We start from the raw sequence: 24,142 nt of genomic DNA, 5'->3' as shown, positions 1-24,142 counted from the left end.
CACTGATTAAAATAGACAGCATGGCACTATAAAAGAAATACGTTGGCTTTCTAATGTCTCTGCTCTCTTCCTGGAATAACATTTGTATTTGTCTGAAGCATTTGTGGGATTCCGGTCTCCTATAGTTATATTCTTGCTGTATGGACATGAAAATCTTAGTCATTGTAGTGTAGAAGGGCAGGCAGCTGGCCCTGTTATGTCACGGAGGAGTCATTCTTCTTGGGTGGAGAAAAGAAGCCAAACGCTTCTGAAATGTTTGTAGTATTTCTCAGAAGAAGAACAGAAAACTTTGTGGCAGAAACATAGCCAGAGAAGGCTACTATAAAACAAATCAAATAAAAAGAAAACCATAGCAGAGGAACTTCAACAAAGCCACAGAGCTCTCTCAACTCCTTTTTATGGGGACAGATTAGGGAAACCAAGTATTAAGGAGAATTTATTATCTCTTTTTATTGTGCTTCTTTCCTGCGTTGCCCATTTCTCATGGCATCATGTCTATGCTTGCTTTTGATGTTTGATGGAGTAATTAAATAATATTGCTACCTTCCCTCTTAAGTTCTAACAATTGAGAAATAGCACACAAAAACAAGGTCAATGGAGAAAGAGAAATGCCAGCTTTCTTGTAGTTACAGCCAATAAGAGCAGCCATGTGTGGCTAGAAAGGCTCCTTGGTACTGCTGCCTCCACCACTGGTTGCTGTTCATAGGGGCTGTGTATGTCCTGGAAAACACTTCTTTGTTGATATGACAGATGCAAAGCATATGCTAGGTGATCAAGGCTAAGAAGACTCAGTGTCTGACTGGAGATGTGGCTAAAGTGGTAGAGTACTAGCCATGGGCTAAGACAGCTCATATGGGCCTGAGTTCAAGCCACGTTACTAATACACATACAAATGCACACATACAAATACATGCACACTACTTAGTTTCTATGCTAGTTGTTCACAGCCGTGATGGAGGGAGAGATGGGAAGAAGCTTGGGATTTTTATATACTTTTCCTGCCTCCTGAAGAATGTAGTGGAAATTTCATGTTTTCTATGGGCTTATTAGAGGTGGGGGATGTCCTTCACCTCCAAACCCCTCTGCTATGTTTCCACAGCCTTCTGCTAGGACTCTGGATTTGTCTTTCTGCTCTTTGCCATACTTCTCTCCTGGGAAAGACTTTTTATGGTGAAATCTACTGATTTCCTCCTTTCTCTGAATTTTTTTCATTTTTATTGTGCACCCTATACAGGCAGCGATATGAAATGTTTCCTGTTTTCTAAGCTTCTGCACAGTTCATCACTTGTGTTGTTATATTTATTCCATTTTCCCTTATGGTTCCACTTGTATCTCTTCACATACTGTTACATGTACAATTATCTTATCTCCCCAATTAGGTTGTAAGATGGTTGGAGACAGGATGGGTTTCTTCTTAGTCTCTTTTGTTTCTTTCTCATGTTTACCCAATGCAGTGGGTTTTTTTTGTTTTTGTTTTTGTTTTTTGCTAGTCCTGGGCTTGAACTCTGGGCCTGGGCGCTGTCCCTCAGCTCTTGAGCTCAAGGCTAATCCTCTACCACTTGAGTGACAGCACCACTTCTGGCTTTTTCTGCTTATGTGGTACTGAGGAATCGAACCCAGGGCCTCATGCATGCAAGGCAAGCACTCTACCACTAAGCTAACTTCCCAGCCCCAATGCAGTGTTTAGATAGATAGCCTGCCTTCTCCAGAAAACAGAACCTTATACAAAGCTCACAGGAACAGTCTTGATAAGGTGGTATATTTCCAGACCTGCAACCATAAGGAAACAGGAGATTTTAGCAAGCTCAAGGTAGTGTGCTACCAAGACATCCGTTACCTCTCTAGGACACATAGCTCATTGTTATGAAATGAGCACTGTCCTGCAGATAGGTCTTGGAAACCACTCACTTCATAATAATCTTTCTTGAAAAGAAAAGGCAATGAATTTACCTAGTTCCATCCTGCTTCTCATTGGTCAAAGTTGTCATACTGGATTTTAAGTCATGTTTCATGTCTATGTTCCTAGGCTAATGGCCAGCCTCTGGGAAAGTCTGATTCTGTTTTCCACAGCAAGGGTCTTTATGGTGATCTTCAAATGGTTGGAGAAGCCAGCCTCCAAGAGCAGTTCTGCTAGAGTAAAGCCAGAGCTGTGGTAGCTCCTGCCATAGTGGGTATGACAGATTGAGCCTGAGCCTTTACCTCTGGGAGGATAGGCAAGCTGGTGGTGTTGGGATAGAGAAGATATGAGGAGGTACAGAGAAATCTAAGAAAACACAAAATTTGGTCTAATATAGTATTTACTAAGTTCACATTGGCTGGGTAACTAAAGATGATGTGTGTAAAAATCATTAATGACATCTGTTGCTTGATTGGTTCCTATAGTTTTACTTTCTAGTGTTATTAAGAGAAACAAGGGGTAATTTAAAAGCCATCAGACTAAATGCAGAATCAGGATAAAGATACAATAACCATATGTGATGTGAGCCCAGGTAACTAATCAAGGAAGGCCTCTTGGAGGAGGTTAGGTTTGAGCTGTCTTTTGAAGTCTATAATAGTAAGGATTTACCAGGAATGAACCATTGTCTACAAATCTCTGATGAAATCTTAGAATCTGAGCAGGTTTTATTGTAAATTTCAATACATGCCAGCCAGCATGGGTGGCTCACTCATGTAAACCTAGCTAATTGGGAGGTTGAGATATGAGATATAAGATTCAAAGCCAACTTGGGTAGACAAAACCAAGAGACTATCATCTGCAACTGACTAGCAAACAAGCTTAAAGTGGCGGTATAGCTCAAGTGGTAGAGAACCAGCCTTGAGTTAAGAAGCCAAGCAAAGTGTATGGTACTGAGTTCAAGCCCCAGGACTGGCATGAAAGAGAGAGAGAGAGAGAGAGACAGAGACAGATGGAGAGACAGAGTGACACAGAGAGAGACAGAGAGAGACAGAGAGAGAAAGGATAGGCAAAAAGCTAGTAAATTCTGTTCTGATGACAGAATATTTAGGCTGAGAAATGAATTGGAGAAAAATGTCAACTGATTTTAAAAAAGGCTAAACAAGTAGAAAATTGAAAGGAGTATAAAAATGACAACGTAATAGTCTATTGGGGAGGGATAGCATTTTTAAAATAGTGTAATATGGAAAATGAAGCAGTTCTGATTTTATGTACAGATTATCTAGTATATGAGCACTATGAAAGATTTTTTATTTTTTTTATTGTAAAATACTGTACAGAGGGGTTACAGTTACATGAGTAAGGTAATGAGTACATTTCCTATTGAGCATTGTTACCTCCTCTTCTGTTTTTCCCCTACCATCCCTTCCCTCCCCACTTCCCCAACTTCCTCCTCAAGTTGTAAAGTTCATTTTCAACACAGTGTCTTGTACCTCTCATTGTTACAATGGGTCAACCTGTATCCCTATTTAAGCATTTTGTTATTTCCCTTCCCCTCCCCAAATTAGAAAAGTGTATATACAAGATGCAGGGCACAGGAATCAAATATAGTGTAAACACGGGTTCTACTGTGGGGGAAGAACATATCAAAGAAACAAAAAAATCACATAGTACATTATATGTACATTAAAAACAATAGCAAGCAAGAAAAAAAAACAACTTGTGTCCCTGTCTTGGGGTTCATTTCGCTTAACTATGAAAGATTTTATACTTTTTTTCAAGGATGATATTACAACCAAGTCATTGTTCTTAACTTTACTTTGTATGCTGATCTCAGGAAAAAAAATCAGTAGGTTGGATTAGACCCACCTACTGCAGGCCCCTCTCTCCACTGTTCCCTGATGAGGGTTCAGGCACACAGTCTTCTATGACAGAAGATGCAGCCCCTCACCAGGTATTATCTGTTCTTTCCTTAGTTTTCTATTGAAGTACACCATACCTTAGGGAAGGTTTAACTTTGATACACATTAGAATAAGCTTTAAAAATTCATCAAGGCCTAAGTCCCCCCATCCCAGACCAATTAAGTCCCTGGGAGTGGGCCTAAGCATTATCCTGTTTCTGAAAGTATCCCAGGGGAGTTTTATGGCCAAGGAAGATTGCCAACCCCTGCACTTCAGTAAACCCATCAAACTTTTAAAGAGTGCTATCTTGTTTCACTTTCATCTCTTCTCCAAGAAAAGTATCTCTCATCTTCTTAAGACATTGCTTCTCATGTTTTAAAGGTCTGTTTGATGAGTACCATTTCATATTGAAATCACTACAACAGAATATTTCTTATTAATAAATTTTGTCAAATACAGTCACAGAGACTAGAATTGTCTAGGAAAAGAGATCAAAATGTAATCAAGGGCTATTTCTATCTGGACTTGAAAGAAATTTATTAACTTGAATCTCCTTGTCTGTGCAGTTGTACATGCTGGCCCACAGTGAGGGAAATCTGAGGATTTCCTGTGTCAAGACCCTAAGTTCTAAGCAGGTTAATTTAGGTTTTGCCTTGATGGTTTTATTTTTTAATGGTTTTGTAATGATTTTAATGAAAATAAACCCAAAGCATTAGCAGAAATAAGTCAAATATGTGACTTGATTTAGAGGGAAATTAATCATTCAAATACAGCCTTTCAGATAGATAGAATATGTGAAATACAATTTTCGTTTATAGTTTAGTAATAAGAAATAGAAATGGTGATATAAGTGGTGTGAAAATACAGATTTCTTTGAAAAAAATTACATATCTTATTTTATCTAACAATGTGAGTGTTCACAACTAAGGTAATCAGCCTGGTGCTCACAGTTCCTATCGTGGTTGAGAGTTTTGTGTCACCTGGAGAAATTTGTTAAAGTTGGGTTTCTTTCTACTGAAATGAGAGCCTATCAGAGATCACGTGAAGGTGTTGTTCAAACTGCTAGAAAATGTGAGTGTGAAGTAGGCACCAGTGGCTCACACCTATAATCCTAGCTACTCAGGAGGCTGAATTCTGAGGATGATGGTTCAAAGCCAGTCTGGTCAGGAAAGTTCATAAGACTCTTATCTCCAATTAACCACCAGAAAACCAGGAGAGGAGCTGTGGCTCAAAGTGGTAGACCACTAGCCTTGAGTGAAAGAGCTCAGGGGCATTGCCCAAACCCATAGTTCAAGCCCCACAACTGACAAAAAAGGAAAAGAAAAAGAAACGTGAGTGTGGAAGGGTTAAGACGTTGTATACCCTCAACAATATAAAGACTGGGTTTTGGACCCTTGAGCAGAGCACAGGGATAAAGATAGGGTGGACCATCCTCAGATCTGGTATCTGGAGGCTGGGGTAACTTTAAAGATGGCAGCAGGAGAGAAAATAGGATTGTGACTCAGACAAATATCTAAAGAAACTACTAAAAAAAAAAAAAGAAACAAGTAAGAGGCCAGTAGGAGTATAGGTGGGGAGTTCTAGGAAGGAACTACTGGGAGGAGCCTCCTTTTAACATGAGTGTAGCTGGTGTAGGCTGTAGGAGACAAGTCTGCAATATATAAGCTGCTTACTTTTTTGTACTATAAGGAAAATATAAAATATTTATATATATTAAATATTTCAGTTCAATTCCTTTTATCTGAAGCACTGATGGTGGTCAGTATTTAGGAAACCATGCTGTTTTCAATTTCCTTTTCTCTCAACGCTGTACATGTCACCAAGCTTGGCTGACTTCCATCCTCTGACTGAATGGGACTTCATTATGCTTCATTCTTCAGCTCCTCACCAAACTTTTCTTTCTTGGAGAGTGTTCTGTACCTTGCCTCTCTGCAAGCAGCTTTCTGAACAGATCATATCTTTCCTTCTCCAACATCAGGATGTTCCATCACTAAATATCATTTTACACTGCCTTATGGATATGGATAGCAAAGACTTGAGCAGGCCTATGCCTGTGACAGCCATACCTCTGCCCCCACTTCTTGAACAACAAATTCAGTCAATTCAAGGATAGTAATTCTCCCTTTCTTTTCTCCTAATCCTTTTCAAAAAGTGCTCAGCTTGCTGAGGAATGAAACCCTATGCTCCATGGCTCCCTTCCAGCTGGATGCAGTTCCAAACTACACTCCAAGCCAACACTAATTATGTTCTGGGTTTCTTATTAATGACAGAGTAAAGACATGTAAGCAAATATTGAATATTAATTTTCTCTAATAAGAAGGACTGTGTATTTTACTATGGGTCTGACGCTATCTTGGGCTCTGTGAAGGCTCTGGCTTGGAGTCTCACCTATCAGGAAGCGGTGGTAAAGCCCTCTGGTAGGAAGCTTCCAATTTTCTGGGACAACCGTTCCCATATTCTTGCTAAAAAGCCCATGGTCAGCTTCAGTGGGTTGGCAAATGAGCAAAGCCACGTGGATTTAAATGGCTCTCTCAGAGAATCAGCAATCTTAGGCTCATTTTTGCAGTTTCTGGGTTTGTTTTTCCCCCTAGATGAGTCAACATTTGAACTGTTATGGATTTAACCTAGTTTAAATTCATTTAAGAGAATGTCAGATTCTTTAGAAGGTATCAGTCTCTTCATAAGCACCGTCTATACACAAGCTAGCCTAGGACCTGGTACATGAGGCTCCTACAAGTTTGATTAACAAGTTATTAGAAATCATTAAAGCAAGTCTTACATTCTTTGCTGAAAAGCAAATTAAAAAAATTTTATTGTTACACTTGAAAATGATTAAAAGAAAACAACCCTATCTTGGGCTGGGATGGTGGCTCAGTGGTAGAGTGTTTGCCTTGCATTCATGAGGCCCTGGGTTCAGTTCCTTAGCACCACATAAGCAGAAAAAGATGGAAGTGATGCTGTGGCCCAAAGTGGTAGAGCGCTAGCCTTGGGCTGCCCAGAATTCTGCCCAGGCCCAGAGTTCAGGCTCCACGACCTACAACAACAACAACAACAACACCCTATCTCTTTAAGATATTCCCTGGCTGATTTTATATTAATCCCATCAATTAATCAATTTAACTCTGGGAAGAGTCCTAGAAGACTCTTCAAATTAAAACAACCTGGGAAACTCCACCCATGACCAATGAAATCAGAATTTCTTTTGTGTGCTTTGGGGGAGATCTAATTTTTAAAGACAGTTTTATTGAGATATAATAATATTGCAGTGAACTATGCATAGTTTAAATAGACATAGCTACAGGTGAAATCATCACCACAATCAAGACAGTGACCAGATCAACCAGATCAACCTACTCATGTGATTGCTTAGCCCAGCAGCTACTACTACAAACCTCAAAATCAAGAGTTGGTAAAGAGTACATCTTGTAGTTGTTTGCCACATCCACTTGGGCAGATGACTTGCTGTCAAACTAGAGATGTGCTGAAAATGGTGAGTATAGGGCAAGATTGTGCTGAGGGAGAGTGAGAACTAAGTGAAAGTTGTATTAGCTGTGCTCTAAGCAGTCACCTGGCCTGAAATCCTCTCAGTTTAATTGCCCCCCAGGCCAGGTGAGAGAAATGGAGCTGTATAGTTAAATAATACTTCACACTGTCAATTATATAACAAAAAGGTTTAATGGCTGTTTTTCATCTGGTGCTAGTAAAATAGTACATTTTTAGATAAGACATAAAAATTGACTAAATGAATATTGTGAAGTATTACACAAAAATGAAAACTGATTTATAGATGGGGGAGTAGCTCATTGTTATCTCAAAAGATCAGGTCACCAAATCAGTGTGTGCTACTTCTCCTTTATCTTACCTTTTAGAAATTTTTGATCTTTGAGACAGGGTCTCATTGTGCAGCCCAGGCTGGCTGTGAGCTCATAAGGTAGCCCATGACTCTGAAATCAACATCCTTCTGCCTTTGTTCCCAGAGTGCTGGGATTAAAGGTATAAACCACCATACCATGCTGGGGTACCGTTTCTATTGTGGAGGAAAAAAGAGTATAAAGATAATACTCAAAAAATTTTAAAACAAAAGAGAAAATTCGAAAAGTGTATACAGATATACACTATACAGGCAAAATAAAAGACTTGAAAACTATACACAAAAACATTAGCAATTATTATTTCTATTAGTGGAAGAAAAATGTTTTAATTTCTTTAAAAAATTATCTGTACTTTGCATATTTGGGGAAATGAAAGTACTTTTAAAATCAAATACAATAAATGTTATTAAAACACAGCTAGAAAAATTCCCTGAAGTAAAAATAAAGCTTCGTTTAAAACAATCTAGTCAAATAACGAAAGACTATAAAAATCATTAGCATTCTAGTTTCAAACTAGTGTGCATTACAGTAGCATTCACTAAATGTCTCTTGAGTAATTTGCATAAATGACTGGAGCTAAGCAAAATAAACAAATCCCTGCTCAAGTTGGAACTAGTACAGTTGTTTCCTTTCCCCCCCATACCCTCTAACCAATGTCATAAAAGCAAATTAATTTTGTTTCCTTTATGAAACTCAAGTTCAAGGTTGTGAGACATTTGCATTACTGTTGAGGAGTGATGGCATTTCATTTCATTTTGACTGATTCCAACTGCTTTTCAGTGAAAAGATTGGGCAGTATGCAAATAGTTTCTGCACATGGCCCACTTTAAAAACACATCAGGGCTGGGAATGTGGTTTAGTGGTAGAGTGCTTGCCTAGAATGCATAAAGCCCAGGGTTTGATTCCTCAGAACCATATAAACAGAAAAGGCTGTAAGTGATGCTGTGGCTCAAGTGGTAGAGTGCTAGCCTTGAACAAAAGAAGGTCAGGGACAGTGCCCAGGTCTGGAGTTCAAGCCCCAGGACTATCAAAAAAACAAACAAGCAACAAAACGCCACAGCAGTCTTTAAAACATTCCTTCCAACATGGGAGGAGACATGACATGCTGCCCTTATGTTGGAGTAGTTTGTTTACATGGCAGTGTGGAAAGAACTCCTCTTAGTCCCTGTGAGTGTCCCTTATTCCTAGCTCTCTGCTCTGGGCCTTGGCTCTCCTATCTACTTTTGTCAGCATCCAACTTCATTCTCTGTTCTCCTTATTGCATCTGTCTTCTCACTCTACAAATTTGCTCAGGCCTCCTCGAGGTGCCCTAAATCTCTACTGTTCCCATTCTATTTTTCCTCCTACCCCCACTGCCCTTTTTTCTAATGCCAGCATCTCTATGAGTTTGTCAGTATTTTCTGCATGACTCTGGCTGGAAGTACTGTTCCTCCTCTCCTGTACCTGAGTACTATCTTTGCAAGAAAAAAACTGTCTTTCACAGTGTTTGTGTAAATCACACCCCTACTTCTCTTACTCCAATCTAGGCCAGGCCTGTTTCTATCTGACCCCTTTCTCCTCCACCTTTGAATTTCTAGGAACATAGTGGACCCTATGGGGACTGATTTGTGAGACCTGAAATCATCTTCTGTATTTTTTAAATTTTGTTTTGTGGGTTTTTTTTTTGGTGGACGTGGGGTTTAAACTCATGGTTTTGAGGTTGCTAGACTGGCACTCTGCCACTTGAGCCATGCCTCCAGATCTGTTTCTTTTTCTGGCTATTTTGAAATAGGGTCTTGTTTCTCAATCAAGTGTGAGCGTCAAGCCTACTTTCCTGTTATTGTTAGGACCACAGACCCCATGTCCAGCTTCTGTCTGTGCAGAAGGAGTCTCATGGACATTTCTGCTCATGGTTGGTTTGGATTCAGGATCTTCCCAAACTCAGCCATCCAGGTAACTTTGGAAAACAGGTGCATGTTACTGCACTGAAGTATGTATTGAGAAAGAGTCTACACAAAAATTTCTTCCTAGGCTGTCATTGAACCATGATCTTCCTGACATTAGTATCCCAAATAACTCATTGTTTGGCTCTTGAATCCATCTCCTAATTCAAGAAAATGGAAAGGTTGAGTTTTTTTTCATTTGCTTTTTTAAAACAGCTATTGCTTTTTTTCTCTAGAACATATACTGCTAAATGTCCTGTGTTTTATGCATGTATCTCACATTTAAAGTTAACAGCTTTTCAACTTTAACCAGACTTTCGCCTCTTATAAAGTCTTTTTGTATGCTTGTTGAGCATATGCTATGGCCATGCCATAGCAGAGACAAACAGACCAAGGTTCAAATGCCATCTCTGATGTGCACAAACTCTGACTGGAATATGTTACTAGTCTGGTCTGGGCCTCAGTATGTCCATGTATAAAGTCATTCTAATAAAAATCTACCTGTATAGGTAATTTTTTTTTAGCAATTGTATTATACAACTCATGAACAGAAAATGAACAGAAACACACATTATATGCACTGGTGACCCTACTTTTTAGTCTAGATATTTAATACAGTTCATACTGGTTTTAATTTTCAAGTTTGTAACTATATATAAGCTTCTTGCATTAAGGGCAAATTCTACATGGGGATGTCACCTGTGGAATGATTGTGAGAATTAAGAGGCATTATTTGGGAAGCCCTAAGCCATGGAGGTTACTCACTGAATGCTGGATCTCTTTCTTCCTGGATCCTTCCATTTATACCTACTGACATACCTGGAACAAGGAAGTTACATGGAGTTGTGAACACCTATGCAGTCAGTGCATTTGTGTAATAGAAGATGGTGCCCCAGCAAATCGTCAAACCCTACACTCCATAACCTCCCTTCCAGCATTATTCCCTCTGAAATCCAAGCCTTTACAAATGGAGGCCATGAATGCCAAGGGTCTGTTCTCTCTGCTTTAGTCTACCAGTATGATCTATCCAAAGACTTTTAAATAACAGAAAATATACATTGCAATGTATTAAATCGGCAGATGGTTAATCATATGCTGCAAGCTCTATGTTCTGCCAAGTCACCCACACATCCATAACCATAGTGAAGGGGAAGGGGAATAACTCCATTTCCTCCTTTGCTTGGAATTGCCATTTCTTTCTCATCTCTGATGCCAATGACTTCTCACAGGATTTATAAGAGAAGAAAAGTCTCACTGTTCTAGAAATGCCAGAAAACGTTCCAAAACTTGCTTAGTCCTCTTCCTAGCAACAGATCCAGCAACTTCCTCCCTGATTCTTCCGGGTGGCATGGCTCTCATGGGGTTTTGTCATTTTCTGCCACCAATTCGCCATACAATTCTGAACCACTAGTCCAGTTCCTGTATCTCTGTTTTATCATCTATTACATGGGATTAATAAAACTGCATATGTCATAAAATTATTAGGAAAATACAACTGCACCCAGATTGGAGTAAGCACTCAATGCCTTTTACTTGTGTGAGCAATGAATAAGCCTATGAGCTAGTGAAACTAATGCCCACCAAGGATCATAAGAACACCTGGCCAGGCACTGGTGGCTCAACACTGCTCCAACTTTAATATATATATGAATCCTAGGCATCTTGTTAAAATACGTTTATTCCAGCTAGGTTCCAGTGGCTCATATAACTACCCAAAACAATAAGCTACCAAAACCAAAAAAGCCAGAAGTGGAGCTGTGGCTCAAGTAGTAGAGCACTAGCCTTGAGCACAAAAACTTAGGGACAGTGCCCAGGCTCTGAGTTCAAGGAGGAGGGCTGGAGAAGAGAAAGTAGAAGAGGAAGAGGAGAAAGAGGAAGGAGAGGAGGAGGAAGAGGCGTACCATCACCTAGAGTCTTGATTTTGTCATTTCCTAGCTATGATGAGTCATTAAGAAGTTAGTGAATTTTATTTTATTTTATTTTTTGTTGGTCTGGGCCTGGGCTCTGTCCCATAGCTCTTCAGCTCAAGGCAAGCGCTCTACCACTTGAGCCACAGTGCCACTTCCGGTTTTCTGGTGGTTTGTTGGAGATAAGAGTCTCACAGACTTTCCTGCCTGGGCTGGCTGTGAACTGTGATCCTCAGGTCTCAGCCTCCTGAGTAGCTACAATTACAGGCATGAGCCACCAGCTTGAAATTTACTTCTTAGTTTGTAAAGAAAGACTATTTTTGTTCAGTGTTAAAACCAGCATAACCATGTTCATTGCAGCATTGTTTCCTCTAGCCAAGATATGGAATCAGCCCAGGTGCACCACAGTGGATGAATGGATCAAGAAAATGTAATATATAGACACAATGGAATTATACTCATCCATCAAACAGAATGGTATTGTACCATTCATAAGGAAATGGAAAGACTTGGAAAAAACTATTAAGTGAAGTACACCAAAGAAACATAGGTTGCATAGTTTCCTTCATTTGGTAGCTAGAATGTGGTTATATGTCTACAACTAAACACAATGGATGGTTAAAAAAAATACACTGGCATCAAATACAGTGAAAACAGGGGTTATAATTTGGGGAGGGGAGGGGAAAAAACAAATTGTTTTAAATAGGGATTCAGATTGACCCATTGCAACAATGAGATATACAAGACATTATGTCAAAAAACAAACTTTACAATTTAGGGGTGAGGGTGGGGATGGAGGGATGTAGCTGAGGAGGTGGGAGGGAAGGGATGGTAGGGGAAAAACAAAGGAGGAGGCAACAATGCTGGATAAGAAATGTACTTATTACCTTGCTCATGTAATTATAACCCCTCTGTATGGTATTTTCACAATAAAAACATTAATAATAAAAAAGAAATGTATTCATTACCTTGCTCATGTAACTGTAACCCCTCTGTACAGTATTTTCACAATAAAAAAATTTAACTAAAAATATACTGAGACATAATAAATTATACAGGTCTCTAGGCATTCACATATAGTGAGACCAAAGGAAGATATTCTTAGGAGAGGAATACAATACCACAATACTTATCATAGAAAGTAATATTTATCAAAATGAACTCAAAAAAGAGAAAAGATTATCTCTGTGGAAAACACTTTCAAAATGCTGTTGAAGCCGGGTGCTGGTGGCTCACGCCTGTAATCCTAGTTACTCAGGAGGCTGAGATCTGAGGATCGTGGTTCAAAGCCAGCCCGGGCAGGAGAGACCATGAGACTCCTATCTCCAATAAAAAACCACCAGAAGACCGGAAGTGGCGCTGTAGCTAAAGTGGTAGAGCGCTCGCCTTGAGCTGAAGAGCTGGAGGGACAGCGCCCAGGCCCAGAGTTCAAGCCCCATGACCGACAAAAAAAAAAAAAAATGCTGTTGAATACAAAATTATGGTCTCCCGTCTCTGTTTTTGAACAGAAGCTTCCAAGTTACTTGTCAAGTACCAGCATTTTCTGTGATTTGCTGTCCCTTGCCTCTAGTGGCTCTACAGTGACAATTATAGAATGAACTATTTATTAATTCAGCATTATCTGAGAAAAAGAAGCAAGCAGAGAAGTCTCTGCCTGATTAACAAGAATGCTGTGAAATCTACACATAAACACATATACTTTCTTTACTGACTGACCAGTTAGACACTCCCACAGCTTTTCAGTCTTATTTTTTTTTTAAACAGTGAGCCTGACAGAAACAAGATCTATCTATTAGAGCTGTAAGGATAGGTTGAGTTTTTCTGGGAAGGCACACTGACTACCTGAGAATGTCAGTATGACAGCCAGCCTGCCAGTAATGGTGGAGACAGAAAAAAACTAAGAAAATCAGACAAGTCAGACAGGAGAATTTAAGAAGTTCCTCTGTGTGGGCTTTTTATTGTAATGAGAGATCCCTGGAGGCTCTCTGAAAGCTGAATTAGACAAAGCAGTGGAGATCTTCTTAAGAAAACAATTTCCCATTGGCCGGGGTATACCAGATGTCTTAAAATGACAGATTCCACTAATTTTCATTATTGCCTCAGGGAAGGTTGAGGCTAAGTTGGCTCTGTTTTTGCAATATGTTTCTCAAACACAACTTCTTGGTCTGCTGCACAGGTAATTACTGTAACTACAAAGTTCATGTTGCCAATTATTTCAACCATGGCCTTATTTTTTTCTACTCTTGCTGATATCTAATTCGTTTGGGCTTTGCAGTCTTTAACTATTAAGTATGAAATCCTTTATCTTGCAAATGAATTGTTTGGTTAGGTCAGTTTATATAGCTTTTTGAATCTTGAGGATGATATAACTACTAATTTTTATTGATAGTCACAAATTTTAGTAACAACCATGACAGTGAAATTTATTTTTCTTTTGTTAACAATTTGTTTTCACCACTTTTATACCACTGTAGCATGAAATTCATTCTAGATGGCATTCTAATTGTAAGTAATATGACGGTAAAAGGTACAACAAATATTTTGTAAGAGTGGAATTGAGCAGTCGAGAGATTTTTGGCAGAATAATGGACCCAAAGTCTTAAGAAGGTGAAATAGTGGAGTGGAAATAAAGCCTTCACTTGGTTCTAACCAAAAAGACTCATGAAGAGAAAGAGAGATAATAATAATAGCCAAGAGATTCATTCGGAATCACTCAATGTCCTCTTGAGGAAGAGAGACTTACATCAGGAATCCTTGATTTTGGATCTGGAAGAGAAATATTAACAGGGAATGTTTTCTCTACTCAGAGACTGTTTTCTCTCATCTCTCATGTAGCTTTTCTGCTTATTTTTGCTTATTCGATAGGTTCTCCTGTGACTCCCAATATCCTATTCAAATTCAAGGGAAGCCTGTTTGAGCAACTTGGCTTATTGTCACTTTCTTTCTAGAGTAGAGGCTTTCATATAAAGCTACTTCAAGGGTCATTCACCAGCTCCTGAGGTGCTTCTGAAGCCCCTGAGCCAGTTATTAGCCACCTCTGCTAAAACTCTTAACTTATCCCTGTTGATATAAACAGCGGGTTGTGGTTGGAGAAGTGATATTAGAATGTGAGTTTAGATGTTGTTCTCATGGGAAGAATTGAGTGACAAGATACTGGAAGAGACATTCAACACCAAGAAAACTCCCTAGAAACAAATGAGGCCATAATAAGAGAGAGAGTTAGATTTGATGACCATTCAGGCTCCTTCTATTTGTGGTTTTGTTTTCCCTAGCATTTCCTTCATATCTTTCCAGAAGAGTCTAATGAAAACTATCTTTTCATATTATTATTAAATTGAACCCTAAAAATAATTCTGATGCAGTATAATTAGGATATATCTAAAGTGTCAAACAATAATACTTTTGCATAAAACATATTTCATATGTGAACTATGTATAAATTACATGTTATTATAAGTAAATAACAATGTTATTCAAAGAAGGGAAATGATTTTACATAATGTAAATTCAACATGGATGCTTCTTTAAAATGATTGAAGTTAAGTGTAGAAATGCTTGGAAAAGTTTTCCAAATGTATTGTAAATGGCATTTCTGAGATTTTTGTGTAGCTTTTTCATGTAGACATCCGATGGAATGAGTCATTTAGGGAAGACTTTAGTGATGACTCTTTTGATGGTTATCTAAGCTAAACAGTATAATTAAATGCCAGCAGCCATCTAATTTGGAAGTGCATGCATAGATAATAAAAATCACTCCATAAAATGTTAACCGTCTGTCAGACCATGGAAATTAGTTATTTACTCAAAGACCAAAAACACCAGGGACACTCTAGGATATTTCTGTTCTACTTTTCAACGGAGAATGCTTTGACACAGAAAATATAAGAAGGCAGTAGGGCAGACTGGGTGTACCTCCAGCTTCCCTGGCAATTTGTTTCCATGAGGCAATGCGTGGTCAGACAACACTAGCTCGATTAAATTCTAAGGCCACCATTTTTTCTTTAATTCATTTTAAAATTGTTATTATAAAGGTGATGTACGGAGGGGTTACAGTTACATACATCAGGTAAAGAGTACATTTCTTTTTGGACAGTGTCACCTCTTCCCTCAGTCTCTCCCAGCTTTTCCCTCCTGTCCCTACCTACAAGTTATACAGTTCATTTTCAACATAGTTTCTAGTAAGTACCACTGTTGCACTTCACTTTGTCCCTCCATTTCTGTGCTCTCCCTTACTGCCCCCCCTGCCAAAAAAATCAGATAAACAAGATAAAAAGAAAACAAAACAACAAAGGAAAACCCTCTTGTTTTCATTTCTTGGAGTTCATTTTTATTTTGGTCCGGTTGTGGGGCCTGAACTCTGGGCCTGGGCTCTGTCCCTCAGCTCTTCAGCTCAAGGCTAGTGCTCTACCACTGGAGCCACAGTGCCACTTCCGGCTTTTTTTTTCTTTTTGCTTCTGTGGTGCTGAGGAATCGAACCCAGGGCCTCAGGCATGCAAGGCAAGCGCTCTACCACTGAGCCATCTTCCCAGCCCTCTTGGAGTTCATTTTGATAAATATTATTTTATAAATCACTCTTTGTTTCCTCTGAAGGGATGAAGAAAGTATCTATATCAATCTCTTTTTTTCTATATCAATTTTTAAGGGCTGAAGCACCTGTGCATTAGTGTCTTCTAGGATTTTAACTTCTACAATCATTATTATCCTTATTATTGTTTACAGATCGAGACCTTAAGAGTTCAGACAGCCAAGAGCATCATAAGTTTCTGCACAATGGTGTGTCTCTTCTGTGATCCTACCAAGTCTAGGCTGAAACAGAATTGAGCTGGTCTGAGTTCATGATCTGGCTTTGTTCTCAGATTGGACTTCGTCATGATGTTACTACTTTGCTGGGCCTTTACAGATGACTGTACCTCTTACTCCCCAGTCCACTCTTCCTGGAAATCAGGGAATTGTTTTAGAGGGCTTAAAAATTTTGGTCACTCTTAATTTGTATTGTATGAATTGTGAAACAAACAAGCTATTAGATGCCAAAAGTATAGGTTAGAAAAGTCATCCGAGTACATCTTTTCTGACTCTCCTTTAAAAAATATCTGACTAAAAATACCTGAGGTTCTAATTTAATTGACCAGGGAGTTATTTGGCTTGTATTCAGTCTGGTCCCTGATATTTTTAAAAAGCTTGTCCAGGATGTTTATGAGCCAGGATGCTCATGTGTTGGTTAAGGAGTATTTCACAAGCCCCAAAACATCAAGACCATCTTGTCAGGTGGTGGAGGTAGGCCTAGAACTCCTGGCTTCTTCTATTCTTGCTTCAAGCTTACCCCAAATTCTGGTTTAACAGAGGCTTTCTGAACAGCCCTTTTTGTGATTTCATTCTTTTTCATAAAAGTGAGGTATTAAAGAAACACACTGTCCAAGCACTGTTCAAGTTTGTTGGCTGCTTCCATTTAATTAAGGTTTCATTCTGTGTGATTCCACCTTAACCTTGTGCTTTTTTTTTCTCTCTTACAATGGTGTGTTGAGAAACCTTTTATTCCCAGATGCTTTCTTTTCTCACCACCTTCAAAGCCACTTGGAAAATGTAATTGCATTGCTGAGTTCCTCTCTGACACTGTCAACCTTGATCAAATACCAGGTTCTTCATTGTTTGTTCTTTTCAGCCTGTATTAGATTCTTCCCAGATGCACTTATGTGTTGATGTGATTGTAAAACACAGTGTATTCCCATGAAGTATTAGAGAAAATGAGATCAAGTACCTCTTTTTCTTCTTTTTTGATTTGTGTGCACAGTGGTTTCCTGTTATTTAGCAGTAATTCAGACTTCTACAGAGAAATGTAATTGGAATTACATTACCTTTTTTTCATTACCTGTTGCCCTTAAATTGGTTAAAGTTTCTCAGACATATTAATATCCTTAAGTACAGTAACCGTTGGTTAAAATTAATCATAGGATTTCATGTGTATTAAATTTCCCTTGTCAATTTTAGTAGGATGGTTAAATAAAATCTCAGCTTAATAGAATTAAGAAACCCAAAACAACTCACCTGATTGTGTGTGTGTGTGTGTGTGTGTGTGTGTGTGTGTGTGTGTGTGTGTTTCCTCTTCAGGAATCTTCATGATATTCTTCCCTGGCCCCCATTACTCTGATATGCTTAAGACTTTGACTAAAACTGCTCCCAGCTGTTAGCCTGTTATTCTGAGAAAAGGACCACTTCAGAAATTAGGGAAACATTTGGGAAGCTCTTAGCCTAGTGGACTTTCTGAAGGTGAGATGGACTTTTTGTTGTTGTCTTGGTGCCAATAACTGAGGTTTGAACTTTGGGCCTCAGACTCTTGCTTAGTTTTCTTTTTTTTTTTTTTTTAAATTTTCATTATTAACTAGTTGCACAAAGAGGTCACAATTCCATAAGTCAGGTTTTAAAAAGACTAAAAAGTGCACCAGGTGAAAAAAAAATCCTAGAAGTTTAAGTCTCTTAGGGCCTCTAAGATTATAGGGTTCCTGGTTTTCCTCCTCCTTTTAAGGGGTACTCCTGGTAGAGGGGTGGACCCACACTTCAGGGAGTCTCATGATTGGTTCTCTTCCTTTGGAACACAAGCACCAGCTTCTTTATGACTGTTTCTTCCATTTCAGTGGTTGGGCACAGAAAGGACTTCTGATTGAATGGCTGCTGGGGGAATACACACTTGCCTTAGCTCATGACAGGCTCATGTGTTTGGGATCCAGAGTTCTAGGCTGAAAGGAACAAGATGGGTATTTCTTGCCATGTCGTTCCTCCCAGCCATATTGGAACTGGCCCAGGCTTCCATCTTCTATCCTTAACTACCTAGCCAGGGAGGCTTGACTCCCTCTCCAAACGATGGGACGATTTATTGTGTAATGATCTGGGGAACATATCAGAGAGGTAGCATTTGGACAGAAGCAGGGAGGAACAGAGAAAGAGAAAAATTTGAAAGATCTAGACTATGCTGAATTTGAGGATTGATTGGGCATGGGAAAGAAGAAAATATCAGTGTTTTGAATTCTTGAATTTTAGACTGGGAGGACTTGAGAATGTGATGATGCCATACAGGGAGTTTAGGAAGGAAGCAGGTTTACTCTTAGGAAGGGAAGGGACTTCATGGGTAGTGAGACATCTAGGAGAAATGTTCACTGGGCAGCTGAAAGTACAAGGTGAAGGTAAGAGGAGAAGTTAGTCACAGGACTAAGTCCATTGACTTGTCAGTTACAGGCTATGTTGATTAGTTTTCTGCTGCTGTGCTAAAATAAAGAAAAATGCCCCCACCCCCCAATCAAAATTTTATAATGAGGAAAGATTTATTTTGGTCTACAGTTGTTTCAGAGGTTTTAGTCATGGTCTCTTGGCTGTGCTGTTGTTGGGCCTGGTTGCAAGGCATCAGCTTTGTGGGAACACATGGTAGAGCAAAGAGGCTCACTTTGTTTCCGGGAAGCAAAAGGAGAGAGAGGAAGAGGTTGAGTCTCAGTTTCCTCTTCAATGACCAAAGTTCCTACCACTAGGCCTTATCTACTACCTACCAGTGGCCCCAAGCTAGTGGCCTAGCATTTGGGGGCACATTTAAGATCCAAATCATGACATATACACTAATAGGAATTTTTTTTAAATTAAAAACATTTTTAACTTTATTTATTGTTTCATTTGTTATCTGTAGTTGTTGATCTTATTTTCTTGGAATAATGTTAGAATGTTTCCTAGGGATAAACGTAGAGACTTTTGTAAATTGAAATTTTGAAAAAGCAGTACTTAAAAGGCAATGCAAACTGAAATTTAGGAGAGGTTTAAGTTAATGTAATTTTCCACTTTTAATTCCCAATAGTTATAGAAATTAGTTAAGAAAGGTACTTGGCTTTCCAAAATACAGCTCTTTTTTCTGTGTTAATCATGGTTTCTTGTTAAGTCCTTGTTTTCATTGCCCTGCCCTATTTCTTGGAGACAGAGAAGGGTCTTTTTTACAGTAGGGTGGTGCAAGTTCCACCCCTTGGGTGTTCCCAGCACCACTACACTTGGTGAGGAGCTCTGTTGTAACAGAGGCAACACTGTTTGAAAGCAAGTCTATCCCAGTTAAACTCATGCAATTTATTACTCAGAGCCTTCTTTGAGGCAATGCCATGGGTAAAAATTTTAAATTCAAATAATACTTACAATCGTTCTATTTGAGTGAATTTTATTTGATTACTGCGGTCTTAATTAACCTAATGACTATTTTTTTTTCTTCAGACCCTTTGGAAAAATTACAAAATTATCCCATTTTATTCTTCATATTCCACTTCATTACCATCTTTCCTGGACCTTAAAAAGACTAATCTATCACTTTCTTTTTCATACACAGAAAATTATTTTGAAGCAAGATTAAGGAATTTACTTAATCCTAACAGCTGGAACCAGCTCCTGGTCTTGTGAAACTCACTCTGGCCTTTCTGCCATATTATTATTTTTTATCATTCTAAATTATTCTTAGACTGTGGAGTGAATTATCCATATGCCTTAAAATAAGGAATTGAATTAAGCAAATAGTTTATATTAGTAGCATTTGCTTTGCTAATCACTTGAGATGCAACAGATTTTACTTAATGTATTACTTGTTTTAATTATATAATGTTTCATTCTTTTCACATGGATTTTTGTGGTATCTTTTATTTTCCTATACTTGTTCTACTGTTAAAATGAAGAACTGGAATAGAATCAAACCACCCATGTTTAAATTCCAGTTTTACAAAAAAGAAAACTCATCAATGATTTCAAACTTAAGACATTTAAAGCAGAAGGTATTTCTGATTTGGTCAATTTCACTGCAATATGCCATGAATTTTATGTATAGAAAATGAAATTGTGCAAAGGAGGAGGCTGCAATGCTTGGTAAGAAATGTATGCATTTTCCTGCCCATGTAATTGTAACCCCTCTGTACAGTATGTTTTCAAATAAAATAAAATAAAATAAAATAAAATAAAATAAAAAAAAAAAAGAAAATGAAATTGTGACAATACTGAGTTGGTGTAACTCAGAATGATGACACATGCATGCAAGTGGTAGGTGGTCTTGAAGACAATGAATTGTTCTCTGAAATTCACAGAGTGGTCAGTCTTTGCTGTGAAACAAGTGGGCTGGAGCCGTCAGAGTGCGTGTACAAAACATGATTCACTCATCCCCAAAGCTGCCAGGAACAAAAGGAGTTTCCACTCATTTATGTGCAGGCAACGGAATATTTCTCCATGTTTCCATCTTTCTCTTTGCTTCTTTGTGTCTCCCCCACCCCCAGCCCCTTGATTCTGTCTCTTTTTTTCTGTCTCATATTCTCTGTGTGATAGAAACACTAATTTGATGTTTCTTTAACACACAACTCTTCTGACAGTTTTTGCTTTTGGAAATGGCTGTACAAGCTGCATGCTGTGGATCAGTGATGAGAGCTGTGGGGGGCATTGTCTGACCTGTGCTTAAGTTTTGCCCTCTGCAAACCTTTCTGTTCACCCCATTCATACTGTTAGCCGTTTCATAGGACAACAATATGAATGGGGTGAGCAGGTAATAGAACTACTGTAGACTTGAACACAAGACACGATGGTGACTAAGCAAGGGGAAGGCAGCTTTTCTGCTGCTGTCGGGCTTGATGCTGGCATCTTCTGATCTTTCTTACAATGAGTAAACCTAAGAATGTAGTAGTATCTAGTGGCTGATTTCTGTCCAGATTCCAGGTACAAAAGCAGCTTGGACAGAAAAGTTCAAGAGACTCCATCTCCAAAGCAACCAGCAAAAACAAGGGCTGGTGACATGGCTCAAGTGGTAGAGCACCAACTATGTAAACAGGACCAGCAAGTGTGAGACTTTGAGTTCATACCTCAGTATTGGGGATGTGGGGAAAACTCTGCAAGAATTGTAAGGGTGAAACATTGCTATTGGACAATAAAAACCCTAGATTGCCAGTGTGACACTTCTGAGTGGTCAGTATTCTAACAGGCTTACATCAATATTTAGCAGTAAAATGTATTACCCTCTGCCTTTCTGTAGTGTGGAATTTTCAAAAGAAAAAGGAAATGCTGAGCCACAAACTTTTGGTACAAATTCAATCCCACCATTGATGTCATAGACTTTGCATCAGCAGTTCATGGGCCATTTTGGTAGAAGACAATGACACTGAAGGTCTAATCAGATAATAATGTCCTGCTGCATCTGGGTTTTTACTCTCTACTGCCTTTGACTGTTTGGGTACTTTGAAAATTATTCTGGATTCAAGTTTATTACTAATTCTTGAACCGTTGCTAGCACCCTAATGTCTTGCTGCTTATGCTAAAATGATAATAGTGACTAGAAAGTTTATTTTTATATTAGTTGACAGAATAGCCAGATGATACAGCATGAATTAAAGACTCTTTACATTTTCCTACAACATGTACTAGATTCATTATTCCCTGGGAATCTATTTCAGATTCATGCTCTACTAAACTATTTTTCCTAGCTGTTGGATTTCTAGCTTTTTAAAAAGCTTTATAATGGATAAAGAGATGATAATAAATACTAAATATTTTATCTTAAACTTTAAAAGCATTCTGATTGTTCTTATTAAAAATAGAAAAATAACAATTTCTGCTTCACAATCGATATAAGGAGCATTTGCCATATATACATGCATACATATGTTTATTTGCCATGCCTCTGTTCCAGATCTTTGTTAGTTAATTGGAAATGGACTCTTAAGAACTTTTCTGCCTCCTGAGTAGCTAGAGTTATAGACATGAGCCACCAGTGTCGCTTGGAAAATAAAATCCACAAGGAAATATTGAGGATCAAAAAAAATGGTTAAGGATTGGCTTGTTTTTAATGTATCTAAAATGTACTATGTGATTTTTTTATTTCTTTTTTATGTTCCTCTCTCATAGTATAACCCCTGTTTTCACTGTATTTGATGTCGGTGCCCTGCATCTTGTATATATATTTTTCTAATTTGGGAAGGGGAAGGGAAATAGCAAAATGCTGAAACAAGGATACAGGTTGACCATTGTAACAATGAGATGTACAAGACACTATGTTGATCCCTGGTGGTGAAGGAAATGCAAATAAAGACAACCCTGAGATACCACCTTACCCCAGTCAGAATGTCCCACATCCACAAATCAGCCAACGACAAATGCTGGAGGGGATGTGGAGAAAGAGGAACCCTATTACACTGCTGGTGGGAATGTACACTTATACAACCACTTTGGAAAGCAGTCTGGAGGGTCCTTAGAAAGCTAAAGATTGACCTCCCTTATGACCCAGTCATACCACTTCTAGGCATCTACCCTGAACAACAGGAACCAATATACAAGGACATGTGCACCTCCATGTTTATTGCAGCACTGTTCGCAATAGCTAGGATATGGAAACAACCTAGGTGCCCCACCACAGATGAATGGATCCAAAAATTGTGGTATCTATACACAATGGAATATTATGCAGCCATTAGAAATGACAAAATAATGGCATTTGCAGGGAAATGGATGGAGCTAGAAGGAATCATGTTGAGCGAGGTAAGCCAAGAACGAAGAGACAAACGGTACATGGTCTCCCTCATAAGTGGATGCTAAATCCAAAAGGTTAGGTGATACGACAAAACTAACAGGACTTAAGAAACAAAGAACTCCCGCTCATCTGGTTGAACCACTACTAAATATCCTCATGCTGCTGATCACAAATATGGTATATAACATGTGAACACTGTTATATATTACAGACTGTGGTAGACAATTTGCTCCAGGGAAGTTAGAATGAACTTGTGACTTTGAAATTATGTAATCATTTAATCACAATCAAAAAAAAAAAAAAAAAAAAGAACCTCGGGGAAGGGAGGGAGGGAGGGGATGGTAGGGGGAAAACAATGGAGGGGGTAACAATGTTCAAGAGGAAGTGTACTCATAACCTCACTCATGTAACTGTAACCCTCTGTATAGTAGCTTTACAATAAAAAAAAAAAAAAAACTAGCCTGGGCAGGAAAAGCTGTGAAACTCTTATCTCCAATATACCACCAGAAAACCAGAAGTGGCACTATAGCTCACATGGTAGCATGCTAGCCTTAAGCTGAAGAGCTGAGGGACAGTGCTCAGGCCCAGAATTCAAACCCCACAATGATGACCACCACCACCAACAACAAAAAGAATGATTGACTAATGCCATATGCTGGTGGCTCATACCATAGTCCTAGCTATTCAGGAGGCTGAGATTTGAGGATTGCTACTTGAAGCCAACTGGGGCAGAAAATCCATGAGATTTTTTTTTTCAGTCATGGGCTTGAACTCATGGCCTGGGCGCTGTCCCTGAGCTCTTTTGCTCAAGGCAAAAGCTATACCACTTTGAGCCACAACTCCACTTATGTTTTTTGAGCAGTTAATTATAGACAGGAATCTCATGGGGACTTTTCTGCCCTGGCTGGTTTCAAATCATGATCCTCAGATCTCAGCCTCCTGAATGGCTAGGAGTGAGCCACCAGTGCTTGACTTCTTTGAGACTCTTAGCCACAATTAACCACCAAAAGGCTGCAAGTGAAGATATGGCTCAAGTGGCAGAGCACTAGCCTTGTTCAAAAAAGCTAAGGAACAGCGCCCAGGTTGTGAATTCAATCCCCAGTACTGGCACACAAAAAAAGAAGAAAACAAAAAGA

General features: G+C 38.9%; 1 protein-coding gene across 13 annotated transcripts in view; it reads left to right on the top strand.

Moving 5' to 3' along the window:
• Nucleotides 1-24,142, top strand: part of Nrcam (neuronal cell adhesion molecule) — a 277,714-nt gene that overhangs the window by 36,994 nt on the left and 216,578 nt on the right. The gene's annotated exons all lie outside the window — the stretch shown is intronic.

This window comes from Dipodomys spectabilis, unplaced genomic scaffold (assembly GCF_019054845.1).
Source record: "Dipodomys spectabilis isolate Male_0828 unplaced genomic scaffold, ASM1905484v1 ptg000089l, whole genome shotgun sequence".
Classification (NCBI taxonomy): Eukaryota; Metazoa; Chordata; class Mammalia; order Rodentia; family Heteromyidae; genus Dipodomys; species Dipodomys spectabilis.
The sequence above is the reverse complement of the archived record's forward strand: the minus strand, read 5'-3'. Positions and strand labels throughout refer to the sequence as shown.